The following is a 10,474-nucleotide window of genomic DNA, read 5'->3' on the forward strand; positions in this document are numbered from 1 at the left end:
CCTTCGTAAACCAACTGGAGTGGGTCCTACTGTCTGTCTGTCTCTTTTTTTAAGCATAGAAAATATTTTTAAACAGAGACTGTTAACCAACATAAAGCCTAGCTATAAATAAAACTAGAACTTCACCTCTCTGCTCCCTTTCTACAAACATAAAACAAATAAGAACCTAATATACATATGTGGTATTCTCTGGGTGAAAGTCCCAGAGTGGTGGTGTCTCATTGCGGCCAGGCACATCAGTTGCCCCGGTCACACATATCTGGCCTATAGATGTCTCATAGCCCCTATTTATCTGGTGAAGAAATAACAGGGCGGAAAAATGCAATGTGGTCTTCAAATTGTAAACCAAAACAAAAATCCCAGTACAATTGGAGCTACAAGGATATTCTGAAAGGGCCCACTTACAAAAACATCCCTCAACACATGAATATTTTTCTGTGTGTGTGTGTGTGTGTGTGTGTGTGTGTGTGTGTGTGTGTGTGTGTGTGTGTGTGTGTGTGTGTGTGTGTGTGTGTGTGTGTGTGTGTGTGTGTGTGTGTGTGTGTGTGTGTGTGTGTGTGTGTGTGTAGGATGAAGATTGTACAGGTAACATGGTCTGTATAAGTGTGAGGACTGTAGGAGCTTGCAATATCACAGCAGGCTGCATCCAAAAGATTTCATTTCCAATTTCTCCCTGTTTCCTAATCGGTGGGCCTTTTTAGAGTATAAGGGTGAAAGGGAAGTGTTGAAAAGCATCAAATTACCTGAAAAGATTCCAGAGTGAAAAAATCAAACAAAAATACTCTGGGCAGTCTTTCTCTACCTCCTACTTGACACTTTACCGGAATGACTGCAGTATGTGGATCAATTACAATATTTGTGGCGTATTCACAAAATCTCCCCCCACACAATCTCTGCATTCATACGTGCCGCATTCAACCCTTTAGGACATACATCCTCCTCCACGTTTGTCCTGGACACAGAAAACTAACACCAGGTGTATATCAACCATGAACAACTGAACCAAGTATCAAACCTCACCTGCAGACTTCCCACTGGCCATGACAGTAAAGCCCTCTCATAACGCTGCTGTAATGCTTCTGCAGAGTTAATCTGTCCAGTAGTGGTGTGAGGTTACTGTATTTGACATGTCATATTTCCTGGCCAGCCCCTTATTACATTACGTTTGCTCAGCCACATGAATTAATGTATTGAGCAGCACATACTTGCTGAGAAAACAGAAACTCCCAATACAATCATTTCAAAACAGTGTGCGGCCATTACGGGGCAGGAGTGAAATAAATTGGAACTCCACAGCCTGTGAAATATGTATTTGTATGCCGCACATTGCGTTGGGGAAATGCTTTGTGTGTGTGGGTGTGTTTTCTAAAAGAGAAGGTCTGCTGGCTCTGGATCAGTCTGACATAATCAATAGGATCAATTAAGGTTCACGCCCGACTGAAAGCAAACACTAGGTCAAATCTTTCTGTAATGCATGTGTTTCTTCAAATTGTTTATATTTGTGTTTGTAGCATCAAACAACTAGGCCTATTTGGCTTCTAAAGATATATCGTAATGGACATAGAATCATGCAATGTCTATTTGAACAGAGGATTAAGTGGCTGTTCCCCTGTGTGTGTGTGTGTGTGTGTATGTGTGTGTCTCCTTGCTTTCTTTGCATGGCCCGCCTCGAGTGCCTTCTAGAGCACATCTGCTGTCATAGGTTTGTGACCTATTATTAAAAAAATGTAGTCCCCAAAAAAAACATGTTGCAATAACCGAGATAAGGTTATTTTCTAGGACATGATGAAGCTCCTCTAGAAGACATTCACATGCTGAGCAGTACTAAAATGAACAGTGTATTTAAAACGTGGGCCACTTTTGTGGTATGACCGTACTACACCTGTTCAAAGGGACCAGAATGCAACACTTTTCAGTCAGTCATGTGGTCAAGGCAATGTGAAAACAGCTATTTAGTACATTCAGTGGGGGTCTTATTGCTTTGACATGGAAAATTAGGTAATTATCCTGTGAGACGAACCTGCTTTGGGTCTGTAAATGCAAATGAGGGCAATATTCAGACAGACATTAGACAGTAAATGTCTGCTAGTGCCTGCTTTTCATTTACTCAAAGCCAATATGGCTATTTATGTGTGTGCTGGGAAATGATAAATGTTGGTGTGCTGCCTAATAAATATGAAATCCAAGAATCATTAGCGGGATTAGATTGGAGGAAAAAGTGCATAATCAGCCCATGGACGCACTGTAGTCAGGGAGCCATCAATATTATTGCATCAGCTCACCCTTGGAGGGACAGCGCTAGTTTGAGAGACAGAGGGAGAGACGGTTAGAGACGGAGGGGATAAGAGAGAGGTTATTAATTCGGTAATAGACAGGGAGCAGCCCTGAACAATTACAGAATGTAGCTGTCTATTTAGCATTATAGATGAGAGCACTAATGTCATGCATGGGAGATTGTTAGGAGGAAGGACGTGGAGTTGGTGAAGAAGCGGTGCCACGGTGTGGTGCAGCGAGCCGTCCCTCCGGCACACTGACAGACCAGTCGATGTGTTTAATCAACCAAACAAGATATAGGGAAACAGGCTCTGCGTCAAAGAAGTGCAGATACATTGATTAATATGGCCCACTTTTTAATGTGAGGGATCCTAATTTCAAATCACAGCTTTGTCCTGACGGTGTCATCACACACGCATTAATATAAAATGTCAAATTACAAAGTTTCACAACCAACAACGCTGACGGTAAATCTTCCCTCTTCTTCTGACACTCTTTTAGATTTGGAAGCTCTACACCATATCATACAGATATAATCACTATGATTTATATCTGCTACTACGTCCTAAATTATAGGGCTCTGTCTTACTTCCACTTACTTCCATCCTTGTGAGACCTTAAAAACCTACTGTCATGGGACAGTAACTTTTCCCAACCAGTTTTCTTCAAGCAATAAAAGTATTGAAGTTCCTTGAGGATACACAGAGGGCTTACTGGAGGAGATGAAACCATCTAATTTCATTGCTACATAGGGACATTGTGCCCCACACACAAGCATACATGTATCTGATACGTGTCTATCATACGTGTATATCATATAAACATCATCTGCCACCAAGCTAATTGTCTCTGTTTCTGGTGCAGATTTCCGGGCTGGTGAAGCACATGGCATTTCTGTAAGTCATTCTCCTTTTCCTTTGACATGATCCTTCTTTCATTCGAATACACCATTGAAGATGAACCCTACTATTTGCCCTATGTATTGAAAGAGAATAACATCTTTGAGGATGTGGCTTGAATATAATTAATGCCACGACAACTCCCAGAAAAGGGGCCAATGGGGGTTTTGCTGCAACCCTGTGTTTCCTCATTCGTCTCACTGCCCCTCGCACCAGGCCCAGCATCGTTAGCTCAGCGCAGGCCTAATTGGGCTATGTCTAATAACTGCAGACCACAGGGTGTGCTCTAATGAATAGAGAATATAATTAATGGCACGGTGCCGGATATTTGACCACAGAGCTCAGGCAGGAGGACTTCTCAACCAACTTTCCCCCGACTGCTTCTTTCTGTCTCTGCATCCAGTCCACTGAGCGACCGCAGTACTTTCTCTTCACCCGGGTTTCCCAAGTGGTTTTGCTCCAGAGCGTTACTACACAAACTACAGATGGGTAAACTTTGAGAAATGAAAGGAATTATATTGAATTTGAATCATGATGTAATCAATGCTATGCTGTCTGCCCCACTGATCTGTGCTTTGGCCTTTTTTTCTATTTTGAGGACTTACTGGGAATTTTGATGCATGTTTGGATGTGTGTGGGTGGCTGCGTGCGTGTGCGGTACCAGTACTGTGTCAGCATAAGTGTCCACGAGGCATCCAGGTGAATCCAGCAAAAGACGGAGGAGTGAATAGCCAGCTGCTCTGGCCCTCAGTGGGAACACCACAGGCGTCCATCTAGCTATCCGGCACTCTGTCAGGTCCCACAGGAAGACGCTGATGGATTCACTCCTCTCTCTCTTCCTTGCTCCTCTCCTTCCCGTCTCCATCTGTCTGCCATCTGCTCCATCCTTTTTACTCCCTCACTCCCATGTGATCTGGAGTTCAGTTTGATTTAAGTTTTGTACACAATTTATAGATTCAGTTAATCCATATGGTGCTGAAATATGAGGGTTCACCTTATTTTGTGGGCATCTTGAGTTTTAAAATAACATTTCTGAGGTTTGGAAAGGTAATGACTTTGTAGCACAGTACTGGCCCCTGGTGGTAGATTGTGGCCCCTGCATCTCATGGGTATGATCTTCTCTGGCCAGGCACGAGTCCAGGGTAAGCTCTTAATGAGCCTCCAGTGAGGAAGAAAACGAGAGACAAGTGGAGGATAAGAAGACTTGGCGAGAGACAATAAGGAAGAAAAGAGAAAGAGAGGAAACAAAGTTGGCAGAATAAAGAACTGCAGTAAATTGGGGTATAAACACGGAAGTTATAATGAGGTGTTGCTCTGCAACTCAGTTGGCTAATGTTGAGTAAAGCTGGTATGTCCAGCTTGAGAGGATTAGAGGGTGAGTAGGCAGCAACACAACAAGAGGCTCGCTGGTGGCCATGTTGAAGATCATTATCAGGCCTGCACTGTATTGAATTTCTCAAATACCTTCACACTGGTGTTACGCCTAAATTGACATTGCTTCTCGTGTGAAAACTGGGTTTATTTGTATACGTCCCATGGTGGGAGGCGGTCGGATTTACTTATCTTACGTGTGTTGAGATTGATTCATGGTTTCAACTTTATAACAACAATAAATAGAGCACAACAAACACTCTTTAACAGGGTAAAACACCACGACACAACAGCTTGTGACACATAGACAATTTGTAACACTAATAATTGTACATTTATAAAAATTACCCCGCCGAACTGCATGCTGGGTATAGCTCACAACAAGAAGTAACTCTGTTGCTACATGAAAACACGGAAAAGAGCGATACAGGAGGAACAATGACAGACCAGAGGTGCAACAACACAACTTGTGCCCAAGAGAGGAGCTGTGTCTGTTTGGAGGGGTTTTGGTTTTGCTGAATCCGACGTAAGTTATATCAGAAAACGATTTATTGCAAAGTCTGTCAACACTAGCAGCCACAAGAAGCTAACATGCTAACTAGCTAACGAACTAAGACGCTAACAAACTAACTCGCGGGCCAGTTGCGAGCCAGTTGGCGTAGCGGCAAACAGCTGTTCGGGTAGCCAGAGCGGCGAACAGCTATTTGCAGCAACAATAAGCTAAGACGCTAACAAGCTAACTCGCCGGCCAATTGCGAGCCAGTTGCGAGAAAGTTGGCGTAATGGTGAACAGCTGTTCGGGTAGCCAGAGCGGCAATGAACAATGTGTTTGTAGAGGTCATGCTCATGCATGAGCATATGCGGTTGCTAAGATGTCACTTATACTTTACTGACAGGTTATTAAGGAACATAGAATCCAACATATTTATCAGGCTGGCAAATAAAGCCAAAAAGTAATAAAACATGGTATGCATGGCTTTCAAGCCAGTTGACAGAAATAGCTGTAAATGGATTAAATTACAAAGGAAACAGGCTGCATTTCATACAAAATTTCACAGACGATTCTTGCTGCTGCAATTCATTTATATGGGATAGAAGTAATAGCTTTGTTTGAAAGAAATGAAGCTTGTCTTTCCCTTTTTGTGTGCATACCAGTGTGTGTGTGTGTGTGTGTGTGTGTGTGTGTGTGTGTGTGACATAACAGAGATGCCGTAAAAGCCTCAGTTCAACATCTTAACATTATGGCACACTGCACTGACCGTGGCTTTGATTGCAGCAGGACCTTTTCTTTTATTCATTGGTCACCAGGACAGAGTAATTAAATGTCAACCAACCCGAGGGGAAGAATCAAAGGTATCGGATTTAAAGTTCTCCAAAATGTCCAACATTCAGTTCCACTGTTCCCTCTGGTCCTCTGGAACCTCGGTCTCACTCGGCATGCACACGCAATACTTGGAGAGATGTCAGAAACGGTCAAACCCTCCAACTGAAATGGATACTAATGGAAGTCTGTGGGAGTCTAATTGCAGGGGAAAACAGAGAAAACAGTGACTACGCACCCCCCCCCCCCCCCCCATTCATTTACTCAGCCTGGAGCACAACACGTGCACAAAATACATGCACACGCAAACACTTGCCGCTAAGCGGTACGGAAGACAGAGGGATTGTGAGTATTCACATTTGGAGGTGAAATAGAACATGTGGTGACAGCAGAGCGGCGGCAGCGTCCAGAGGGGATTGGTGATGTGCAGAGAGGAACAGCTTTGAGTCAAGGTTTGTCGGAGTCATGGGGGGACGAACACAACACCAGAATGGTTTTTCAGATTTTCAAAAAAAAATTGTTTGAATTTTCAGGCATGATTGGTTCTAGTTTCAAATGGGACGTTTCTATGGAGCAGGCGCATTTGCATTCTGCCAGGTGTGACTGGTGTTGACATGAAATGCCATATAATACATTACAACTAATCCTTAAAACTGGCTGATCAGGAAAGACTTACACCATCGGCTCTCAAGCTTACAGCGAAAAATGATGTATTCGATGTCGCTGCCCCATCTGTTGCTCTTCGCCATGTGACGCTGTGCTTTCATGTTGTTCATATAGCATGGCAGATATTTCTGCTTCTCTTCATGTGTAGCGATAGGACTTAAAAGCTTCAGTAGTGTTCTTAAAAAAACATGTTCCCACATGGATACATTGTTTAAGTCCAGTATCAACCGAGCAGTCACCTCAGTCAAGTTTCAGAGAGCTTTTAAGATCCTAAAGACGGCTTGGCAACTTCCAATCACATACGTGCTTTTGCAAATTTCTTCAACCTTGTGGAGAGCTTCTAATAGGTCGCGGCAGTCCGCCGCACACACTGCAGAGGGTGAGTTTCTGTACTTCTGTTTCAGAATGTTGGGAAATCTGCAGGGTTAAACATGAACCGCAGAAATTATAAGCAGAATTTCTTTCAATAAGGTTGTTCAGCACAAACTGGGGGCACAAACAGCAAGCACTGTTTGTGTGTGTATACAGGATATGTGCATTCATTATCTAACTGGTCTCCCAAAAACCCAATCACACTGTGAAGCTCAGGTCAGTTCATCACATCTCAATGGTCCCTGAACATAATCACATTGTATTTTGGAAATGTTTCAAAAGTTAGAAGAAATAAGAAATGGCATCGACCGAAGACAACGTCCTCACTCTAATCCACTGTGGCAGAGGACATCACGTGGGAACCACAATTAAAGATTCAAGCACGATTACATCCATTTTCCCCAAAATAATTATAAGACCTGGCCCACGATTTGGTGATCACAGTCTGTAAAGGGATGATTCAATTTTGCCTTTGAAACATGTTTTTGTCTTTGACATGGTGCATTGAGGAGAGCTACCAAATCTCCTGAATAAAGAATCGAAGAAAAGTATTTCTAAATGGGTGTTGGAACCTTTTCAGTTCTAAACAAATATCACTATGTCTTGTGCACAATATTGTCCTGCCTTTCCCAGGCATTAAACAAACTTGCATTAAAAAATAATTTCACTAGTCAAAATCAATAAAATTCCTTGAAGATGGGGAAGTTTTCAATCTCTTATGTCAAACAAGTACCAAAAACCTTTTACCTTGTGTCCTGGTTCCAATGTTACAGTCAACAATATCAATATCATTAAATCATTTTGATAACAACAATGATTCAATTGAAACTCCGTAATGTGAAATAGTTCTGTGCTCTGCCAAACTCACTGAGCATCAGCACTCAGCAACAGTCTAGGTTTAGTCTCACGGCTTTCAGCAACAGATGGATGACATTCTAGTTTTAGACAAGATAATAGAAAACCACAGGGTTTTGGTTTCATGTCATGAAGACGTATTAATGGACATTTTTATCAATCAGATATGATAGTAGTTGTTTCCCACATGAAATCTTGCCATTTAGACATCAAAGTACCAGACCCGGTATGACAGAGGGGACGGTGGTGCATGAAATTCAACAGATAACAATATATAATAATGTAATAAATCATAATGCATTTAAGATCCCTGGAATGGCATTGGGCAAAGCTTCACTCATATGAAACTATGTCACTGCTGGATCCTAAATGTAGAATTGTATTAAGAGGCTGAACACACATAAACATCTCTAACATCCATTTGTGATAATGTCCTTGGAAATAATCAAAACGAAGTTTGTATAATCATCAGGGACAATGGACAATGCATGTACAAGGGACTATTTTTATTACTATCATTATCTAAACCCATCAGTCTATTAAACCTGAAATACAAAACATCACCATATTGCATACTGTCACCAGACACATTTTGTTAATAATCAACAACCTTTCATGAAAAAATAGCAGGAAAATGATCTAATAGAAGACAAATTTGTAATCCAAATATGTCCCTGCCACTTTGCATGCTTTGTGAGTTTAATCACACTGATATCATCAGACTGCAGTGTTTACAATTTTTGTCTTAGTTCCATCATAACCATTTTTAATAAAAACACATAGATACAGGGTCAATTATCCTAACATATTTCACCAGAGGACACGACGGAGACAAAGATAAAAGAGGGCGATTTTGGGAAAGAGTCCAACAAGGTGGAGAGAGAGAGAGAGAGAGAGAGAGAGAGAGAGAGAGAGATAGCTGCACAAATCACTGTGACACTAAAGAACTAGTCTTCAGAAAGGGAATTAACAGACAATTTGCATATTAACATAATCCTTTCCTTTCATTCCCTTTTCTTGATGTCTGTCAGTTTGGGCACCTCTGGTTCCTCATTTGGTCTCCTTATCACTCCATTCCAGGATCGTTGGGAGTCTTTTCGCTTCCCCAGTGAACTCTAGCTAAAAAGGCAACAACTTCAAATCCGTTCAATTATTTTGCATAGGCTGATGTAAGGAGATGTCACTGAGCGATCTGCGAGATAAAAACTGTAAACTATAGAGTTTATCAAAGAAAAGGAGACAAGGAGTTGGAGGATTAAAGAAGAGGGACTGCGGCTGTTGCCCCAAGGTGAGTCACTTATTAAGTATTAAGTGACAGTCCCAATATTAAAAAACTGCACTTATAAATACCACCTGAAACTAAGCATGAATAGACGGGGAACGTGTGAGGCCATGTGTGTCCAATAATATGTCTGTATTTTTAAGGAGGACTGGGTGATATTACCAACACTAATACTAACAGGATACCAACACAACAGCACGTCTTCTCTGCTGTTCCCCCCTTTGATCACAGCTTAAATATCTAACTGTCATGAGAACTGGAAGGAAATTAGGTAGAAAGATGCATGGTCTCAAACTACCTTGACCGTAGTGGATTTGAGGGAAACTGTTTGGTACAGGCACTAAGATGTTGAATATGATCAAGGATATCGTGCTCACACAAGAAAGTTCTAGACTTGTCTTGTTAAATGCATAAGCACATAAGTAGTAATATTTTTTAAACTGGCAACATTTAGAATTTTCTTTAGTATTCACACTAGATAAGATCAAACATCTGAACAATGCCACAAGAATCTTTTACTATCTTTCGTTTTATTCATGTTGATTAGGTTCACTGTCAAGGTGTTTACTAATTCAGTTTTTTTCCTACATTTTGGCTTTAATATTGCAGAATATCACTTCTGCAGGCTACCAAGAATGATCTGAAAATATCTTTCAAAAGCAAGGATGTCAAAGTCTAGGGAAGTTTTAGAGAAATATCCACCATCCAAGCAAAAAAAGACAGGCACTGACACACAGGCACGAGGGCATACATATGTGGGTGTTTCAAGGTCCTGTATTAGGTCCCACAGTCCTCTGACAAAGACCAGAATGTCTATTTTCTATTGCACCTTCTCCCTCCAGCCCTCCCCTCCCGGCTACTACTGGCGTGTAACACCGTCATGCTCCTGCTGCCTGGCAACGCCTCTTCACTGGGGGACGAAAAGTGCTTCATTGTTTTTCTGCCATTCAGAGCAGCTGTCTCAAGGTCCCTGCCTCTGAGGGAGAGGAAGCCACCTTTTTTTTCCTTTCTGTTTGTTTGTGCGAACCTGTGGGCACTGACTGAAACAAACAAGGTGGACCACTTACAATCCTTTGAGCACACCGAAGGAAAAATGAATTAACACACTCTTCAGGCACATGAAGGATGCAGGGTATTTAAAGCCTACAGTAAACCTTTGTCTGTTCAAATTGTTTGATATTTCCTCGGTAAAAACATTTCTTGATAGCGTTTTGGAAGAGTAAAACAGAATTGAGAAAGGGAGATGCATAGAGGAGGAGATGAAGATACAGGGGGAGGAAATCTATCACGGTCACAACTTAAGTGGCCAATCACGTAATGCTATCTCATTATGTCATATTTAGATCCAACCTGCCTGCAGATCAAGGAAATGTCACCAAGCACCACAGATGTGGTGTCTCATACTGACCCTCTGAAGGTTTTATCATTTTCTAA

The sequence above is a fragment of the Gasterosteus aculeatus genome, chromosome 4, assembly GCF_964276395.1.
Source record: "Gasterosteus aculeatus chromosome 4, fGasAcu3.hap1.1, whole genome shotgun sequence".
Lineage (NCBI taxonomy): Eukaryota > Metazoa > Chordata > Actinopteri > Perciformes > Gasterosteidae > Gasterosteus > Gasterosteus aculeatus.